The following is a 20762-nucleotide window of genomic DNA, read 5'->3' as shown; positions in this document are numbered from 1 at the left end:
GGATGCTCCCAGATTTGGGCATTGCACAGCCTGGCCAGGAACCAAAGGTTCCCCCTTTGCTGGGGCGGATGCAGCTGATCCTTCAGTCGGCTGCCAGGCTGCTTTTGGCAGGACTGGGGGGATGGGCTGGGGTGGTGATGAAATGGGAGTGGGCTCCTGGCCCTGCCAACAGCCCCAGCACCCACCGTGCCCCAGGCTGGGGCTGGGGCTGGGGCAGCCAGCCCGACACAAAGACACCCCCATGGTAGGAGCAGAGGTGGGACTCCAGAACCTGTGCAGGGGCTGCTTTGCTTTGCAGGCAAGGAAGGGCTTGGGCTGCTCCACTGCCCCTGTTTGCTTTGGGATCACCGTTATTTTGGAGGGCAGTGCAGGGGGAAGGGAGACAGCCTGGGCTTCCCTCACCTGTGGGTGGGTTTTTCCCGGCCATGCAGGGGTTGGGCCTTCCTTAATCCCCTGACAGAGATAAGATTTTTGACCTTTTTTCTTGTTCCCCTTTTTGTCTGTAATCTATTTTCAATAATTTGTTGTGTGTTTTTCTAGAGGAAGCGTTCCAGGTGGGGTCCAGTCTGGATGGGGAAGTGCTTGGGAGCAGCTGTGGCGTGGATGGGCCGTGCCCTTGGAGAAGGATGAGGACATCGTTTGGGACCAGCTTTTCTTCCAGCGAGGGATGGCGTGAGGTGGGTCCGGTCTGCTTGGCATGGTGGGATCAGAGCTTTGGGGAGATGGCAGCGAGCACAGGAGCATCCTGCTCTGGGCAGCTGCTGAGGGCTGGATGTGCCGTGGCCGGCTGCAGGCTGGGCACATGTCCTGCACTCCTGCTCTGCTGCCAAAGGCAGCAGGGATGGGCAGCTCTGGGCACAGCTCTGGGCACGGCCAGCATGGCCTGGGCACCGCGGGCGGCTGGGACAAGGGGACAGGAGCCTTCAGCTGACGGGCGCTTTCTGGTTTCTCTCCTTGCAGCCGGGCTCTGCGGGTGCTGAGGCTGCTCTGGGCTCTGCCAGGGCTCTGCTGGAGCTCAGCACCGGGCCGCAATCAGCCAAAGAAGAAATGGGGTGACCTGCAGCACAGACCTGCTTGAGCATTTCAGCAACACAGCTCAAGTTTGCAGAGTGTACACCTTCAAGGGCAAACATGCCACCACCCAAAAATTAAACTTGTTCAATAACTTCTGAAATGAAATCAATCTGGGATGACCCCAAATGATATTTTGCAGCTTGCTCAAGCTGTAGCTCAGCCCTTCTCTGAACTGTTCTCTCCCCCACCTGCCTTTTACTTCCCAACTGCTCCCTCTTGTCCCCCAGTGAGTTCCCAGCCCATGGCAGTCTCCATCACACTGTTGCCTTCCTTGGTGCCCCTCACCATGAGGAAGGCCGAGCCCCAGGCTTAGGGACTCATCCTGTCACTGGCTGAGGAGCAGCAATGTCTCAGAGGTCCAGTGGGATTTTACTTTCATTCAGAGCTGCTTTCCAGCCCTCAGCTGTCCTCACTACTGAGCTCCCACTCCCTTTTCCTCGTCCTTGCTGCAGGATGAGCTCTGTGAATCCCCTTGAGCCTCCCCACTCTTCCCAGCCCACGCACCCACCTCAGTTAGGCTGAAGCTGCAGCTTCTCTGTCTCCTGTGGCACACCAGTCCAGTCCCCTGTGCGGGGAGCCCCAGCCCCAGAGCACAGCACTCAGCAGTGCACTCCGGGCTGGAGCAGCTGCCCTGTAGCCATGGCTTGGCTGTTTGTGGCAAGGGAATGCTCCCTGTTTGCAGCTGTCCCTGCAGGATGGCCCCAGGGCAGAGCCCAGCCGGGCTCCCACTGCAGCCCCTGAAGCATGGGGCAGACAGTGGTCCCAGAGCTGGGGTTCACGGGGAGCACCTGGAGCTGTGGCTTTCAGTCAGTGTTGGCAAATGTTGTGTTCTCATCTCCTGCAGCCTGTGGGGAAAGCAGCCTGTGCTGCCAGGCCTGTGTGTGCCAGGGGCTCTTGGATGTCTCTGTACCCATGGACAGAAGGCTCTGTGTGTGCCAGGGGCTCTTGGATGTCTCTGTATCCATGGACAGAAGGCCCTGTCTGTGCCAGGGGCTCTAGGATGTCTCTACCCATGGACAGAAGGCCCTGTCTGTGCCAGGGTTTCCATAATGTCTCTGTACCCATGGGTATGGAATAGCATGGACACTGAAAGTGTCAGTCCCGTTGCTTGCACGCTCCTTCCTTTGTGCACAAGACAAGACATCCAGGCACACCCCCATGTACAGATACATTAAAAGGACAGGGAGGGACAGAGATTTCCCACAGTACTCTAACTTTGGCAAAACTCACCTTTTAGCTGGTGGCCAGGGGATTTTTTTTCCCAGCTCTGTGTGAGAAGGTGTCCAGGAGCTGAAGGAGCAGCATTTAGAAGCAGTTTCAGGATTTCTAGGCAGGAAGTGGAGCTGACAACCATCCACGTAACTTGCCGTATTCATCAGGATGTGCTGCTGGTTCTTTGGGAATATGGCCCAATGGAGAGACGAGACTTGGAAAAATCCCAGCTCTCTGTGGGTTTGTGCAAAGGGGGAGCAGCAGAAACACTTTGTGTCTGCTTTGGGGACACAAGGTCCAAGGAGCTGCGGTGGCAGAGGGTGACCTGGGCTGGTGGCAGGTGAAGTCCTGGTTCATGGCATCCCAGAGTGGCACAGGACAAAGCTCCAAGCACTCCCAACCCCACTGATGAAGTCTTTGTGATGCTGCACATCCTATAGGAAAAGCTGCTGTCACACAATGCACTGGGATTTCTAAGTTTCATTTTAATTACTTTAGGTCCAAGTTTCAAACTGCAATGTTTTTGTTCTCAAGACACAGTTGTGCACAATCCATCTCTCATTCTCCTATTGCTTCAACAACAATTTAAAAAAATAAATCTTAATATTGGAAACAAAACCCAATGTCTTTAAAAAAAGAATGCTGGGGTCAGTCAGTAAGATGGATCCAGGCCATCAGAACAGGCACAAAGTAAATGAGTTCTCCTTTTAAAAAGATCAGTTACCTCTTAAATCCAAAGTTACAGAAGATTTCATTACACATTTGTTTGTTTTCTCTTTCATATTTTTCTCATTTTTAAAATTTTTTTCTATTTCTTTTTAAGTAGATAACACATCATGTAAAATAGGTAAGATTTTTCAGCAAAAATCAGATTTTTCAGCAAAAATAAGATTTACAGCAAAATAAGATACATTTCTGATAAACAATGAAAATATTTACTCCTCTGTTTAATTTTCTCTGGATACCCTGCGGTAAAAAATCTAGCAGATATGAGAAGAGGTGTCAAGTGTTTGCTTTGGACTAAGCTGGAGTTCAGCACTGCTGACATCCTGATCCAGCCAAGAGTTGCAGAATTCTTTTGCACATCCCGAATGTGTTTGCAGGCACAGCACCTGCAGTGCTGACACACCCGTGCACGTGAATAACTCTGTTACTCCCTCACAGAAGTTGGGCTCTGCCCCAGAGCGAGGTGCTCCAGCCCTTTGCTCCTGGTTCCCGTGGGGAGCAGCTCCCTTCCCTCTGGCTGAGCTGCTCAGGCAGAGCCCGGCAGCTCCTGGCCCTGCAGGGCTGAGGCTTTTCCCCGTGGCTGGGCACAGACTGATGGAGCAGCACTGCTGAACACGGGCACACACAGGGACCAGCAGCAGCTGCCTTTGGCCACCTGAGGCTCCAAGGCCCAAACTCAGAGCAGACAGGGCTGGAAGAGACTCACAGGCTCCCCGCTGGCTGTGCTGCCCTACTTGTGCCCACCTGGGAGCCCCCAGGGCCAGCAGGGACTTGAGATGGCAGCCCTGGGCTCCTGGAGCTTGTGCAAGGAGCGGGGCTGGGGACTCCCTGTCCATGGGGAGCTTCCAGATGGAAAAGGCTGCTGTGCCCAGGCAGCTCCAAGGGCACAGAAAGGAGGGTCTCCACCACGGGATCTGTGCTAGTCCCACAGTCCTGGGCAGCAGCCACCGAGCCCTGGGGGAGCAGAGGGCACAGCAAGAGGGACAAAAGCAGGCAAGGTCAGAGACTGGAGAGAGCCAGAGCCGGCAGCAGGAACAGCTGCTCCATTGCACTCTTGGAGAAAGCTCTTGGCTGCTTCAAAGCGCTGAAAGGCGTGCAGGGCAGAGAGGAGGCCACACCAAACACTGCTCCTGTTTGCACAGCCTCCCCTCTCCGTGTCCCAGAAGGAATTGGATGGACTGTGCTCTTCTCTCCGAGTGTCTCGTTCAGCACGAGCAGCTGAGCGCCAGGAGCTGAAGGAGCTGAAGCCTCAGGCCTCAAGAGCTGGGCCTGAGGAGACTTTGTGAGCAAATGAATGCTGCTAACATGGACCTGGCTGAATGCAGCAGATGGAATCATGGAATCTCAGAATCCTTTCTGTTGGAAAAGACCTCTGAGCTCATCCAGTCCAGCCGGTCACCCAGCAGTGTCGAGCCCAGCACTAAACCACGTCCCTGAAGTGCCAAGGCCTGGACAACAGCCCTGAGTGAGGCCCTGAGCCAAAGGTGGCCTCTGGATGAACCTTCCAACCAAAGGTTATCTTTGCATCTGCTCACTTGTCACTGTAGAGCAGGACGGGAACGAAAATGACTCCAAATCAAAGGCAAAGAGAAGGAACTCCGATCTATTTCAAATGCACCGCTCCATTTATAGAGAACATCGTGTGGACTGATTTCATTGGTCTTAGAGTAAAAACATCTCACACCACTGGTGTGCAGTGAATGACGCACGGTGGCAGAACCCATCTATAAACAATGTGAACAACAAGATCGATTAGAGAATTATTTACATTCTTTCCCAACTGTCTCCCAGGCTCTCGCCTGGTTAGAAAACCTTCTCTTTTTCTCTCTGACTGAACTGAGAATATCCACACCCTGCTTTCTGGGATTTCTGGCCCTGCCTCCTGTCCCAGAGTTTGGCAATTCCCCTTGCACAGCGTGCTGAGCTCTCCATGACCAGCTCGAAAGGTTTCTCAGCTGTTGCGTCCTGTGGCACGGCACAAGAATCTGCCTCCAATTAGCTCGGGAGCGCAGCTCCAGACACATGGGTTTGGTTGAGTAAATGCTATTTGTTTGGTGGGTAATGATGTTTTTCTCAGCTTATGCTTTATTCGTAGCATGAGTGACATTTCTGCAAGAGGTAGTGATGTGTCTCTGGGTCTTAGTTCTGTTCTGGTTTTGGAAAATACACTTCAAACAGCTATAGCATTACACATTAGATAACCGGCGTATGAGTAAAATTACAGTAATAACTAGGGGCTTATGAATTAAATGAAATAAATATAGACACTAGGTTTTAAAAACAACAGGCCTTTACTATGATGAAAGGAATAATTTCGATTCAAGGGTGGAATAGATCTTGGGTTTGAATTTAATTATATGTTACAGTTTTGCAATTATCATTGTTGGATTACTCATGGGATTAAAATGCACATCTTTTAAAATGAAAGGTAGAAATATAGCTTTTTAAACATTTCATTTCAAGATCATTAGGTACATTATTACCTCAGCTACAAGACAATTTCATTTTTGCTCTGATCCTCTTTGATTTCTAACAGATAGGAAACAGCCTTCAGTAGTCTCTCTTCATAGTGTTTCTTTTTCTGTATTCCCATGTCTTGGACTAAATTGCTTCTATTGAAGATCTGCAGTGGCCCAAATGACCATATTTGAGCTCTGAATTTGTTGTATCTCTCTTCCTGTTTTTTCTTTTGGCCTGTTTTCAGATTAATAATGTGAGACTAGATAAGCTTCATGGAAAAAAAAAGAGTCTATTTCATCATGTTAACCCAATAATACTATCAGGCAGCATCAAACAAAAAAGCTGTGTGTTTCTCCAGAGCCCTGAGATGAATACCTTTTTTGAAACATGGAGATTTATATTCCTGTGGGAATGTAAGTGATATCAAGGGCAGCAGATTTTGAGTGCAGCTGTAGTTACCATTAACAGAGGTAAGTATTTGAAGGAATTTTGATATTTCAGCCATGGTTTATTATCAAGGGTCTCTTGTGTGAAATATGCCAACCAGAACATAGATGACCATTGATTGCTACATTTGGCTTCATTAAAAAAAAAAAAAAAAAAAAGGAAGAAATTTCTTAAATGCATTATGTTTTTAATATTTAAGAAGTAAGTTCATGGAAACCTGGAAACTCATACTCAGGTGCTGTGAATCACAAGAGTTTCTTGTGGAACAAAGCACAGCCATCTATACTGTGTGTGTATCTGAGTGTGCGTGGGTTACTTTTTTGTGAATCGTGAATCTTTTCTATCTTTAGATTGTTATTAATAGAAGAACTTTAAAATTCCTTTCACATTGATAGCCAGAATTTTGGATCAAATACATAGAAAGAAATACAGAAGTGTGGGCATTTCTGAGGTTCTAGAGTTCCCCATATGACCAAGCAGTAGAGTTTATAATCTCTGTATTTTAACTTTCCTTCTCCGGTAATATGGACTAGAAAAATAAGATTTGTATATAGAGTCTAAAAGCATAGAAGATTAATAGTTTGAAGTACTGCCTTCAGCTTTCACAAATTTCATGGAGAAGTGAAGACTAACAACATTAAGGAGGTGTTCAATAGCTCTGTGTGATTGACCAAAGCAGTTTCATTAGATTTTCTTTTTCCTCTTTTTTTTTTTTTTTTTTTTTTAATAATTTAAGCTGTGCTTTTGCCAAATACCAGTCTCAGAACTTTGCACCCTACATTCTGACAAGAGGCAGCAGTATAAAAGAGGTGGGAAGAGAGGCTTTAGCAATATATTTTCTCCTTTTGCCATTCTCCCAAGGCAAAACCTGGAGTCTTTCTGAAGCCATTGGCCAGCATTTACTCTTAATCTCCAGCCTGTATCTACATATTAATTTTTTAAAAATTGTATTCAATGGATCATGTAAATAAGTCTGCTGTCCAGCAATTATTCACGTAAGATGCAATGCAACCAAATTGTATTGTGATTTTCCTATTGCAAAATCTTGTCCTTTTTAAAAAAATTACTAATATTTTATTTTTCTGAAGGCAGAGTGGATGCAGACAATGTACCTGCCAAAGTCAGAGAGATTGCAGACAGGGTTTCCAGTTTTTAAGTTTCCAGGGCTTTGTGTATTCAGATTCAGGCATTCTAACTTTGAACATGCAGCCATTTAATCTTGCAAAGACAAAGGTTGTATTGGCATGGAAGCAAATACAGAAATGCACTCTGTAAGGCCATGAAAGAATGTCACTGCATTACAGCAGCCTAACAAGGTATCATACATCAGCTGAAGCATTGTAATTGTCTGTGTATGCACTTGAGCTTGCCCAGAGCGAGGTAAACATCCATATGCTCCAGGGATTACTCATTAAATGAAGCATTATGGTTTAGTACTGAGAAATCTCTGCTGTCCTTCCATTATTTTCTACTTAAATGATAATTTTCTTCTGTATAACAGTAAGTTTTAATTACGCGATTTGCTGTGTGTCTATGTTGGATGTTTTTCAGTTGCTCATGCAGACTGTAGACAAACACATACATGTGTGCAGACACAACATTTTCCCTGCTATAATTTGGTATTTCTGGCACTTTGCAATAGTAGGGTCAAAGCCAAACTGTAGCTACCTCTGGAAAATCTTACAAGTAGCTGTAATTGAAAAAAGGCAGTATAACTTTTCTGTTTTAAAACATAGTGGAGACTTTTTTTCAGAAAATTGAATGCTTTTCATCATTGCTTCAATGTGAGTTTTTGATGAAGTTATGGAACTTTTGAATGTGTGTATTTTTTGAAACAATTCTGAAACTCATTAGGCAGTAACAGAAATGCCTTTACATTATCGTGATCCACTGCTAACTCAAAATTTGACTTTTGATAGATGTAGTAAAAAGAATGAAATTATTCTGAATTCTAAGTAAGTAAATACAACTAGTTTGATCCTCCAGGATAATTACAGTTTATAATACTGAATTGAAAAGTTTATTGTGGTTGTAAAACAAAAGGAACTTTTTGATAGGGCTTACTGTTGTAGTTCTGTGAGATGTAATCCTTTTGGATATTTCCTACCCCTCATGATTCACTCTGTTGCTAATGAAGCTGTATTCTGACAGGCCTTTAAATTAATGCCTATGCCTGTATGAAGCACAAGTATGGAGTACATAAAGTACAATTGTTTTAAGTATTTATATTTGTCTACTGATGCACTAGAATCTAACAAACTCAAAGGAGGAATCCCTTTCACGAGCTGTAAATTTCAAAAGTTCTGACCTATTGACTTCATGAGAGCAAAAATTCTCCAGTGGGAGTAAGATGTTCATCATGCCTTAACATAAAGTCCAGGAGTCAGGGAAATGCCTGGCTGGAATAAACAAGCAGCTCATCCAGTCTGCCATTCTGGCACCAAGGGCGGGTAAGACCAGATGTTTCAACGGAAGGCATAAATCTTCACAATTTTACTGTTCTGTATTGCAAGATGATGTTTCTTACATCACTCACACCTTGAAACCTGAAGATTAAGAGAGCTTATAACTCTTACTTCCTCATAGTCAGTTTATAACATAAATCTTAAAGCACATTTCTTAAATTATTCAGTAATTTTGAAAGCAGATTTTAAAGATACATTATCAACTGGTGCAAAAGTAAAACGCTTCACCTCCATGCTGCCTTTATTAGAGTAAAAGTTGTGAATATGAGAAATCCTGGTCATTTCAGTAAACTAAAAGTGAATTTTACTGCAGCGTGAGAGAGGCAAAGGGCCTTGTCAAGGAGAGATGTGACAGATCTCCCCAGCTGCTGGGTGCTGGGATGCCTTTTCCATCCTACCTGCCTGCAGGTACTCACCAGTTCATGTGTGGGAACCCTTCTGCTACCAATCCTGAGCCACTGATGGCTGTGAAACTGAAGGGTTTGTCTTTCACTGATCTCAGCTCTGATTTTGCCCCATGTTTGCCAGCCTTGGCAAATGCTTACTCTGTTGAATTGAACTTAGTTTGTTCAAAGCTGATCCTGGATTCTCACCAAAGATTTAGTCGTGAAATATCTCGTCTTGTGCAGTGACCATAGCAAGATATTTCTCTTTGGCAGCAAACACTCATTAGAACTGATGACTACTATCACCTTCTTAACTTTCTCTTGACCAATTTTCACTTAATTTCCCACTCACTCCGTGAGACAATTATACAAAATAAATAATGAGGTAGCATGTGTCATGCAGCTAATGTTGAAACAGTTGGATGAGCATCAAACTAAATCCGAATTTTCCTTTTTTTATTGCCCAATGGGAGCTACTTTCTGGCTAATGTTATGAAGGTGGTGGTGTATGAGGGGAAATTAATACATTATCACATTGCACTATTGGTATTGGAAGTGGTTCTTCACACACTGGGTAGCAGACATATAAACTTGTTTGCCAGATGGTGTTGCAGATGCAAGAATTTTACAGGGGCTCAGAGGGATACTGGACAAGTACTTGAAAGTGATATCTACTTGGGGGCTGCAAAATAGACAGGCCACAATAGGCTCAGGAAATCTCCTGAGCTGAAAATAGATGGAGAGGAGGGGGGGCACTAAGGGTAGGGAAATATCGTATATAAATGTTCTATATTTATTCTTCTTGCTGTTGAAAAGAGACCACTAGACTGGATGAGCCTTTAGTTTTGCCATTACAAACATTTTTATATTCTTATTTAAGTAACAAGTTGTTGTGTGAGAGGATTTTTCTGGAACAGGAAATTAATGTTGAAGGTGGAGAAAACCCAGAACTGCTTAAATGTAGAAAATCAGTAATATCTTTTGTGATCCATATTGCTAAGGAAAGAAAAATGAGAGACCACTTTAATGCTGAAAGAATATCAAATGTGAATACTTGCTCAGTTACTGACTGCCTAAGTTTGCAGTCTTGCCTTTTTAGCTTTTATATTTCACCTTATATTACCGTCAGGAATAGATCTTCATTGTTTTGTGGTGACTTCTACTGGTAGTTCACCAGGTACATATAGAAGGCATTTTCTGGTCTAGCTGTCTGTCTCCTACATCCTACATGCTTCTTTCTGTGGTAGAACTTAAGTTCCGTAACTTGCACTACAGTACGCATATACTATTGATAAAGGAAAAAACGGCTGTAGCACTATGTCTGCTAAAGATATTCTTCTTTTTCAGAAAGCAGATCCTTATGTGGAACAATTAAAGGAGACATGGTCAAGTTATAGTTCATGGGTCAGTTTAGTGACTCATGATACTGAAATTTTTTATGCACTTACTTTAATCTTGTTTTTTTCATTTGTCTCATCCTTCATTGGGGTTGGCCTTGCATGCTGAATTCTTTTCTTTTTATTGCTTTATGGTTTTTAATGCCTGCACAAACTCCTCTGAAAAACAAGAGTGTGGTTGAGGTGCCTCTAAAGAAACAGAGATGCCAGGGCTTGAGTGGGCTTTTTGAATTCACTCACTCTGCATGTCCTGACTACCAGAGCTGGGTTATAACTTGTAAAAGTCACTAGAAACAGCTGACTTTCTTATCATCCATAAAATTTAAATTTGCATCTGGCAGACTTTTTGTTGCCAAAAAAGTTTAGGAAAAAAGTTACGGTTATCATTGTTACTATTGCCCTTCTTAATTTTATTAGGATTAATGATGATGGTGAAAATTATAACTGTCCTTGCTCCCAGAATTGCTCTACTTGATATTAAGAAGACCAAAACTCTGCTGCAGTGGTTTCTTTTGCATGTTTTAATGTTTTACTGGGTAATATCAGCTACAGACTTTTATCAGCTGTCTGAAGTTACTGCTTGCTGATCATTAGATTGACTACAACCCATGAGTTTATAGATATCCTGAAACCATTCAAGAATAAGTTCTGCGAGAAGGTATTTTTCCAGAAAATCTATCTGTAAGGAAAACTGCTTTTTGCATCCTGCCAGTGTATTAGTGGTGTGAGACAATAGCAATTCAACAGTCATTTTCTTGGTACAAGTTATTAGTCATCTTTGTTCTTTTGAGGAGATATTTTCAGTGGTTTGGGTTTGGTTTTTTTTTTTTTTTTTTTTTTTTTTTTTTTTTTTTTTTTTTTTTTTTTTTTTTTTTTTTGGCATTCATGGCACTTCTGTCACCATCTGGCTTATTCAATTACAGATCTCCAGAATAACAAACCTCACAGTTTGCATGTATGTCTCTGTTTTTCTTGGGGTCCGGAGAAATGTGACTATTCTGCATTTCCTAGAAAGGGAGTTGTGAGACCTCAGCCCTCATTGCACATTACACAGAAAGAATCTGTAATGAGCTCTTTCTGTGCCTCAGGAGGAGCACAAAGCAGCTGGAGCGGGACTAAGAGTCCAGACAGCTGAGCTCAGTGGGGATGGAGGATGGTCAGCACTACAGAGAAAATGTTCGATAGCTTGTCAATTCATGACCCTGAGGTCCGAGAGGCTTCCATTCCCTCGGACAAATGCTGATCCCCATTAATATGAATGGTTGAACTTCATTTGACATCAGTCAGTCCAGGGGCTGAGTGCAAGTACATTATTCCCCGTGCCATTAATGCAAGTCACATACCCCAGCTAGGCAGATAAGGGAAATAGAATTTTCAGTAGTCATTGTTGTTTTGCTTTGCAGTACTGTGTGGAGGTGGTCAACTCCTCATGCTTGATTATCTTCAAGATATTTGTTGCACTTTATAAAGTTCATCGGCAAACTTGTGCTTGCTTCTTAAAAGTAGTCTGCTGTGTCATGTAGCCCATTTGACTGGGTAGAAAGAAGCATGTCATGTTTAAGATAGTGACACTGATAATTAGCTGTTAGTATCGAATTCCACTTCTTTTTTTCACTTCAATTCCTCCTAGAATATCTAGTGAGTACATTTAGCATCAGTTTCCCCAGCAGAAATAGTAGGCACACATTTTCTTTACAATGACTCCATGATGTATGTACTAGTTACTGTTATATTTTAAGTTGAATGTATGAAAGGTATTATATAAGTTTTGAAAACTACCTTAATAGTGTTTTATTCTTCTCTAGGCACAGGAATTTTGATTTTGTATTGTGATTTAAATAGACAATAACAAAAAATGAAGGCTTTAGTTTCTTAATTGGTTGTCACATATCTCATTTTAGGGGTGGTTACCATTTAGTTTGGTAAAGGATCTGAAGACTCAGATTCCTTTTGAACAGCCAATATCTAGTTTTTCTGATGATTTATTCATAGCAGTTAGGTTTTTGCAATTCCTTGTGAGGAAATTGCCCTTCACAGGATCTGTCTATGTAAGGTTGTTGTATAATGCATGCTCATTTGCTTAGTTGTATTTGTAAGCTCCAGCTGTGCCCATCACTTGCTAAATCTGTCATTAAAGGATTTTGTTTTTAATTCTGCCTGGCTTTGTTTTCAGATGTCTCTGAATTCCTTCCTGTGTTGAGTCACAACTGTGAAAAGAGAAATCTCCCTCTTTAATTCAAGGGGTCAGTGGTTTAAAAGCACTAAAGCCTGGTGGGGAACAGCTTAAGGAAGGTAGTTAATCATAGTGATCCCAAGACTTCATAAACTTACACAAGGCTCATCTGACAGGCAGAGTCCTGGATATCTTCAAGCCCTGGTTTCTTTGAGGAGTAGCTGTTTTACCAGGGAGTGGAATCCTCTATGGAACAAGCACCAGTGATGGGTCTTTGCCACCTGCTCAGCTGTGGCTATAGAAGCACAACTTAATTTTCTCCACCACATTTCTTTTTCTAGCTAAGCCAGCATGCAGCCCAATTCCTTTCTAGTAGTTTTTTTTCCCCTGCAATGTTGAGAAATATTTAATGTGGTAACTACAATGGCTTCCACTTCTTGGTGTCACTGGGACATAATAGACTGGCAGGAAAGAGCTGCTGATCTGGATAGAAAAGAGAGGTCAGGAGGGAACACACAGATGGTCTTGTGTGCTGGGCGAGCAGAAGTCATTGGCGTGGTTTGGGTGTCAATAATTCATCCAGTGGCATTTTTCACCCAGCTTCTTCAGACTCCAGTGGGGAAATCTTGGAATAAATCCCCCTCTTGTCTCCGTGCAGGCAAAAGCCTTATTTCACATACCATGTTAATAACTTTGACACTCAGCTGTGGGCTTAGTTTTCACGGGATGGGCAAACCAGGACCATGTGGGTGAACTGTACGTGGAAGCTGTGAGATACTGAATTAAGTGATACAGCTAATGCAGTGCCTGTACCTATGCTGTGTGTACTCCACTTGTCCTATGCACACATTGCTATTCTTGGTACAGGGGTTGATTATCTGCCTATGGATCAGTTCTTGAATTGCTTCAGCTTTTGGACAGTGTTATAAAAGAAAAGTGATCCTGTTTTCAGTCAGATTTTAATAGTGAAGTAGTTAATTCGTAAGCAGCTCAGGTAGACATTGCCCTTATCAGAAGAGTCCTTGGGAAGATAAGGTCACTAGAGAGTAGAAAAAGTCATTTGATGGCTGTCAGACATCCAAGTTTAAGTGGAAGGGTGTTGGATGTTGAGCAAGACCTTCAGTGTGTGATTCAGTTCAGTTATTAATTTGTCCATTAACTGCTAAAGGAAATAGCAGAAAAATTAGGATTGAAGGAGACATGAGGAAGTCATATGATTTTGTTTGTATTTCAAAGGATGGATAACTTCAGCTTTGGATTAGATTGCTTAGAGCTATGTCCAGTCAAGCTTCAAATGTCTGCAAAGATGGAGAATCCACAATTTCTCTGAGCTCCTGTTCCAGTGTTGACAATCCTTTCATTCCTTGAGGAATGAAACCTCAGAAGTCCCTCAAGATTGAGATTGCCTCATCATCTTAGGGGACAAATGACTTAGGGGAAAAGGAAATGAGAAGTGTTTTACATCCTGCCTTTTTAATATTGGTCTTCTGGTTATGGAAACTAACTGGTTAACCATCTAAATTTTTCCTTTTTTTTCAGTGAAATACTGATTCATCCTTGCACACTGTGTCCTCACAAGACACAGGAAAGTTATTGTGATTTTAAACTAAAGTGGAAGTATTTCTGTGTTGAATGGAGGAGGTGATGCATGAATTCTTGGTTTCTTTTTCAGTATGGCTGTTTCAGATTCCAGGAACTGTCATGATAGCACCCCTCATAAAGCAGCTTAAAAATAGCAAAACAACTATTGCACCAAATATAAAGTGATTCCTGCTGTGTCACAAACAGAAAGGTTTTTGAAGCTCCGAATAGATAGCAGCATGTTGTAACCCTTGAAAATGGTAAAACTGATGATCAGAGGACACAGGGCTGTTAAAGCTTTGATGACCTGCTGTCTGAACCCATACTGGCAGTGTGTTTTTCCTTACACAGCTCTGTGAAGTTCTTTATAGAAAATGAAACTGTGATTGTAATTTTCTGCAGTTTGCACAAGCACTTAAATCACAAATAAAACACTGTAAAAAGTGGTATGTGAGTCATGGATCTCCCTGCAGGAGTTCCAAGTCTGTTGTCCCTGTGGAGAAGGTTGGCTGTGTGACTAGGGGGATGTGGGTACTGGTCCTGACGGCTAGTGTGATGTTATCCAAGGGATGTCATCTCCAATGGCAGCATTAAAAGAAATCCAGCTACCTCTAAAAAGGATAGAGGGTAGAGAATGGAGACATTAAAGCTTTTAAAGTGCTCAGATGCTGTGATGATGAGTACCTGAGGGAAACCCATCAAGAGGAGCAGGTCCCCATTGAGTCAATGACTTGTGTAAGCTCACAAGTGGGATTTTTTATAGAGGCTGTACTGATTCTCTGTCACATATACTCCAAATTTAAATTAAATCAAGTGTTTAAAAAAACCAGGAAGAAAGCAAATGTGTTCAGTCTAACAATAAAATAACTGGGTTATTGGGCCAACAGATGATCACTGCTGTGCAGTGTACACGTTCATATGTGTATCACTTTACATTTCAGCTGCACAAAATGTTGATCCATAATTAGGTGGACAATGCTTAAAAAAAAACCCTTCTCCAGTAGACTTCAATAGTATAGTAATGAATTTTTAAATCAATTTGTTGAAAGTGGAAATTAAAATCCTTCTGGCATGTCTTTCCCTATAGTGTAGTTTATATATGAAATCCTGCAGACTGTGCTGCACAGAGTTCACTGACAGTGCAACAAATAATGAGGCCATACGTTGATGAAAGGAATTTTAGTAAAATATGCCATTGCATATACAGCAAACAGACTTGATCAAAGCCCAGCTGCCATATGAAGTACACATTTTTTTAACCTTTACTAAACTGCATTAGCCTGAATTATTTTGAAAGTTATGATTTGACTTCTACACAGCTGACAATAAACTAAATAGTACTGGCAGTTAAGGAAACATGCTTTCAGGATTTGTAAAATAGAAAAAATAAAAAAAAAAATTTTATTATATTAAGATGCCAACTACAACATGCAGTTGCCTCTACTTAACATTTGTAACATTCTGTTTTTATCGGAGAGTCTCACAGACTTTAGATACAGCTGTGAGTGCCTGCAAGCATTTACACAAAATTACAAACTGTTGGGCAATACATTAATGCTTACATGAGATAATATAGCTACAAATTTTAGTACAATAAAGCATTAGCTGCGAAATGAAATTTACCTTTTAAATATTTATGTAAATGTAAATCTTTGTTCCTTTATTTCTTTCTGCTTTGGGGAGGGTTTGTTTTAGGGTTGTTTTGGTTGAGTTTTTGATTTAGTAGGGTCTGCTGAGTTGTGATGGTGTGCATGATCTGCAGGTTGTGCCTGCACACAGTTGGCTGTCTGGTGGTGCCTCAGATGTGTGTATGGCTGAAATGTGTAATCTATTGCTGTGTAGTGTGCAATTAATGGAGCCATACAGCACTAGGATCTGGCTGAGGTCTGGATTGCTTGGATCAAGGACAGGAGAGCCCCATCTACTTGCATCTGTAGATGTATCCATGCAGAAACTCACAGGCTGTTCCCTTTCAGAGTATGCACTGCTATCCACCTTCCTGCTGTGTCCTGCAGAGCTGTAAGTCTGGATTTGATATATCACAGATTTCACCAGAGTGCTGCACTACTGTCCCTTCAAGCTGGGTTTTTCACAAATGTACAAAAGTCATGATAGGGCAAGTTCAAGTAACTAATCTGTAGAATACCCCATTGCCACTAGTTACTGGTAATGCCCAAAAATATCAGCCAGTTCAGACTTCTGGTCCCTGCTAGAGGACCGATGCTTCACTCCTGCATATTTTGGAAGGTCTCCTATGAAAGGAAATAGCAGAGAACGGTTTTTCCATAGCAAAACACTGGCAAGAACTCCTGGAGGCGAAAATGAGACTGTAATCCTTCCTTTGTGTTGGCCAAGGTAGGTTTATGTTTCTTCCAGCAGAAGAATGGTGGTTGCAGGGTCAGTGGTTTAGGTGGCTTGACAGTGCTGCCTGAGGGTAATTCAGGCTGCAGCAGGAGAAATGGCATCTGCTAGAGTTTAAATGCTCAGGCAGATCTCCCCAAAATGAGCATTTGTTTTCTCTGATGGCCATTGTGACATTTTTCTGGCTTTCCAGTATTTTCTCAAGAGCAGGCCAAGGCTGTTCCACAGGCAGAGCTTCCTGCAAGTGTTGTCTCCTTCACTCAGAGCTGAGCCAAACCACCCCAAGTGCTGCAGGTGGTGACAGACATTTCAGAGGAAAATTCTCTGTCTCTCTTTGAAACCCTTCAGACGTCACAGTACGTGGTTTTCCATCTAGTCTACATTTTCATTAATGTCTCTAGGAATTTTCATACTACTGCTTTTTTCTTTTCTTGGATACCAGAATTACAAAACTCATCTTAGAATCACTTTTCATAGCGTTAGTGGTTTTTTTTGGTCTGCTGGGGAAACATGCTGTACTTAAAATAATGTAACACAGGTTTGGCTTAGGGCTCCTTTTGATTCTTATGTGTTGCTAAATCGTGCCTTACACTGCCTTCTTCTTTGGCTTGTGTTTGGGTTTTGTTGTTTGGGGTTTTTTTGGTGGGTTTTTTTTTTGTTTTTTTGTTTTTTTTTTTTTAATGATCAGACTTGTAGGGCATTCTCATGTCTTTCTAAATAAAGAGCCTATAGAAAGCTGTTAGGATGGACGTAATACCTGAAGTCATAGTTCCTTCCCCAAAGGAAACAAGAGGAAATGAGGAAAAAGAATCCATAAGAGATACATATGCATCTAACTGTAGAGTGAAAGGCATGTTGATATTTCTGTGCAAAGATCCCAGCTTCACATCTGACTGGTGGGACATTTTATTTATGTCCCTACCTCCTCTTGGAAATACAATTTTCAGATGACAAATTGCTTTCCATCCTATCCTTTTTCTTGAACAATAGATACTGTGTTTGAGAAACAGCCTATAGAATGTAGAAAGCAGTGAGTCTGGTTGTTTTTTGGGGGGTTTTTTGGGTGTTTTTTTTGGGTTGTTTTTTTGGGTTTGTTTTTTTTTGTTTGTTTGTTTTTTTTTTTTTTTTTTTTTTTTTTTTTGAGGAGACACAATATACAAATAATTAGGGTTAGAGAATAGCATTTGCTTTATCATCAGTCTTGGATTTATGTGTTACATGTCCAAAATATAGAATGCCACAGATAAAATTTCTCGGAATCACCGTTTGTAATGATACATAACATGTCTGTGTGCATGGCTGTCTATCTGTCACTTTCTGAAAAGATTACTTCTGTGTCTGTGTGAAATTTTTGAGTGCAATCCTGACCTCACTGACATTGACCTGAAAAAGATCCTGATATCTTTTGAGGATGTAGTGCTCGTTTCCTATGTGTATAATTTTAGGTGCCCAACAGTAAATTTCATGGTCAGATGAGCTCTTCAGAGCAATGTGACACAGACCATTCTGTAAGGTTTCTACCATTTCAACCAGTGTTTATCTCCAAACAGACTACATGCCTGTTAGAAATGCTTCCACCAGCAGATTCCCTTCAGAAAGATGCTGAAAAGTATGAAAAAGTAAACAAAGTAAGGGAGTTCCTTCCTCCTTCTTCTCTCATTTCACTTCCTTAGTCACCATTTTTTACTTGAGCTTGAGTTCATCTCAACAAAAATCCAGTGTAATCCTCAAATGTATTTTCTCTCTCTATTGGAGAGCTTTATTTATTATCAGATGGTTCTCTGCAAGAAGATTTTTTTGCTGACTCTGTTCCCTCAATTGTGTCCTCATTGTCTCTCAGACCCTTCATTTTTCTTTGCTAGATTTGGTTTTTCTGAAGTGAGAGTCACAGCAGTGATTTTTCTTGCCAAGTTATTGGTGTTGAATGGATGGTGTGTAAATCCTGTGAGGAGCTCAGTAAAAGTTAAAGCCTTTATAGTTTTGCAAAACTCAGTGTAAGCTGGGTTATGCTTCTTAGGAGTCTCTGCTAATTGTTTGGGTATTTAACAATAGCGAAGACTGCTGCATGGCAAAACCTCATCTAAACCAGGTAGACTAAACCCAGTGATTTATGCAACATAAAATGAAAAAAAAATCACTTACTGTAGGCTCACATAATGCTTTTTGATTTTACCATTGTATTTTTATTCATTAATTTCTCCTGGTGTTGGGAAGTGAGGTAATGCTGATCTGGGGTTTGTGTAAAAAGCAGTATTTTTCTGAATCCTGAAAGGGAACATTTTCTGGACTATAAACAGCACAAAACCTACTTAATAAGTAGGAGAATAGTGATGAATAATACTGCTTACCAGTTCTTGGATGGAGTTAGCTTTAACTGAGATTCCACAATGAAGAGAAAAGCATCTTCTGCCAAATAATAAACAGACCATCTATCTAAGGGCTGCAAGAACATAGTTTCATTATGCTCTGGATCAATGTCATCTTTGTTATTGCAGAACTAAGTTAAGATTGTTAAGTAAGTCTGAAGGTGTAATTTTATTTTTAGTCTATTTGACTTTCTAAGTTACTAATCTAAGCCATGTATGCTTGCAGTTTTCCCTCTTACTAACAAAGGCAATTCAATATCCAGTTCATGATTATAGTACAGTTTTGAACCACACAGTAGACAACCACAGTAATTTTTCTTTTGGAATTTGTATGATAATTTCAAGGTGAGATATCTGCATAATGCATTGGACACACATATCTGTATACTTGTAGTTAAAATAACGTGCTTTAAATTTGTGTGCATATAGATTTTCTACTTGTAATAGTAGAAAATATTCTATCTAAATAAACAGATATTGATCTCTTAATAAAGAGATGATAAAGGGATAATGTACCTTTCAATAAATATGAATCGTAGGTGGGGTAATTTTTGTTTATATTGTAGCTGGTTAGTTTTAAATCTTTTAAAGCAATATATTTGTCTGAAAGGCCACTCATGCTATTTTGCTGATGTCTGGAAGGGACATTTTTTGCTCTCTTCTGACTCCATTGACCAAAATAAAATAAAACCACAAGATGTCAAACAAGGATAGATGAGGAGAAGAAAGAAAAACTCTTGCATCAGTGATAGAAAATTACGCATTGAAGCTACGTGGCTTAGGCAACTTACTTATTAGGTTTATAATTAACTTATAAGCTTATAGTGACTAGATTTTATAAGCTATAGTGGCTAGATTTATAAGCTTGGAGTGACTAGATTTTATCTAGAGCTTGTAGCTCTAGATTTTCAGTTGTCACAATTTGCAGCATTGCTATTAGATTCACTAAAACTGAGTCACAACTCTTTATTGGAAAATAAAATTCTGAATTTTAAAATGACCTTGGAAAAATAGTGCTGGAAACAGGTTTTAAATTATCCTCCAATTCCATAAAGGCTTTTTTCACAGAATTAACCGAGAGTTTCCTGAATACAGTTTAAAAAGTGTGTGTTTGCAGATGGGTCACAGTCGTTTCAGCTCTGGACGTCTTGACGCCAGGAGAAGTCGGAAACTACACAGTATTTGTGAATGCAAGATTTTGCATTTAGATAGGTTTGGGCTGAACGATCTGAAAAAGCTCCCATAAGCACAGAGCTCCTTACTGTCTGTGTGTTTGAGAAGGCTGAAGAGCTCTGTTTATTGCCACAAAGGGCCTGGAATAAATTATGTTTAGTAAATTGGCCCCAGGTTTTCTTGTTTCAGACAGTAGCTTCGGAGCAATCTGTTTTATAGGCTCCACTAGATGTGACCAATTGCGGGGAGGTGACACCTCGTTTCGGGACGTGCCATGGCACATGTGCCAGTCAGGTCTGGCCCCTCTCTCTGTCAGGATGGCAACCCCCCCGCAGCTCCACTTTCTGTCTTCTGGCAGCGTTACCCACAGCCCGGTCCCAATTTTTGGGCCCCGCTGGGAGGTCCAAGCAGGATGGAGCCAGGCTGCTCAGCCTCTCTCAGCCTTGTGCCTCCCGCCCCTACATGGGGCAAATAAAAGCTCCTTTATTCCGCTGGAAATGCCCCCGTTTCAGCGAGGTGTGTGCATGGCTTCCTTCCCTGGTCGATCTTGCAGGTGATAATTAACACAGTGCAGTGCTATTTCCTAGCTGAAGCCAAGGTGGGGAAGCAGCTTTAGCCTCGGCATTTTTCTTTTCAGACTCTTTTTCCTCATTTATTTTGGATCTGTTCATGGTGAGGAAGTTTTAGAAGGTGTTGGTCCTTAGCTCAAGTATCAAAGAACTGAACAAACCAGTAATTTTTCCTTCTCTGACCAAATTCTTCTTACTTTTGAGGGGAGGAAGGAACGGGGTAGTAGAATTTGCTTTTAGGATTCATGTTTTATTTCTGCTCATGGGACTGTTTGCTTCTGATCAGTGTGACTGTGGGTCTTTTCAGCACAGGACACTGATTGACATTGCTTATGTTACAGAGAGGAAGGATATTTCCTGAAGATTAATGGC

At 41.7% G+C, this 20762-nt stretch overlaps 1 long non-coding RNA gene across 1 annotated transcript; it reads left to right on the top strand.

The window, feature by feature from the left end:
* Positions 1-536: 536 nt before the first annotated feature.
* On the top strand, positions 537-1179 carry LOC137467636 (uncharacterized). The gene is made up of 2 exons (XR_010995575.1): positions 537-677; positions 961-1179. It is a non-coding gene; the product is annotated as an uncharacterized lncRNA (long non-coding RNA).
* Positions 1180-20762: the final 19583 nt, after the last annotated feature.

Source organism: Anomalospiza imberbis, unplaced genomic scaffold (assembly GCF_031753505.1).
Source record: "Anomalospiza imberbis isolate Cuckoo-Finch-1a 21T00152 unplaced genomic scaffold, ASM3175350v1 scaffold_72, whole genome shotgun sequence".
Lineage (NCBI taxonomy): Eukaryota > Metazoa > Chordata > Aves > Passeriformes > Viduidae > Anomalospiza > Anomalospiza imberbis.
The sequence above is the reverse complement of the archived record's forward strand: the minus strand, read 5'-3'. Positions and strand labels throughout refer to the sequence as shown.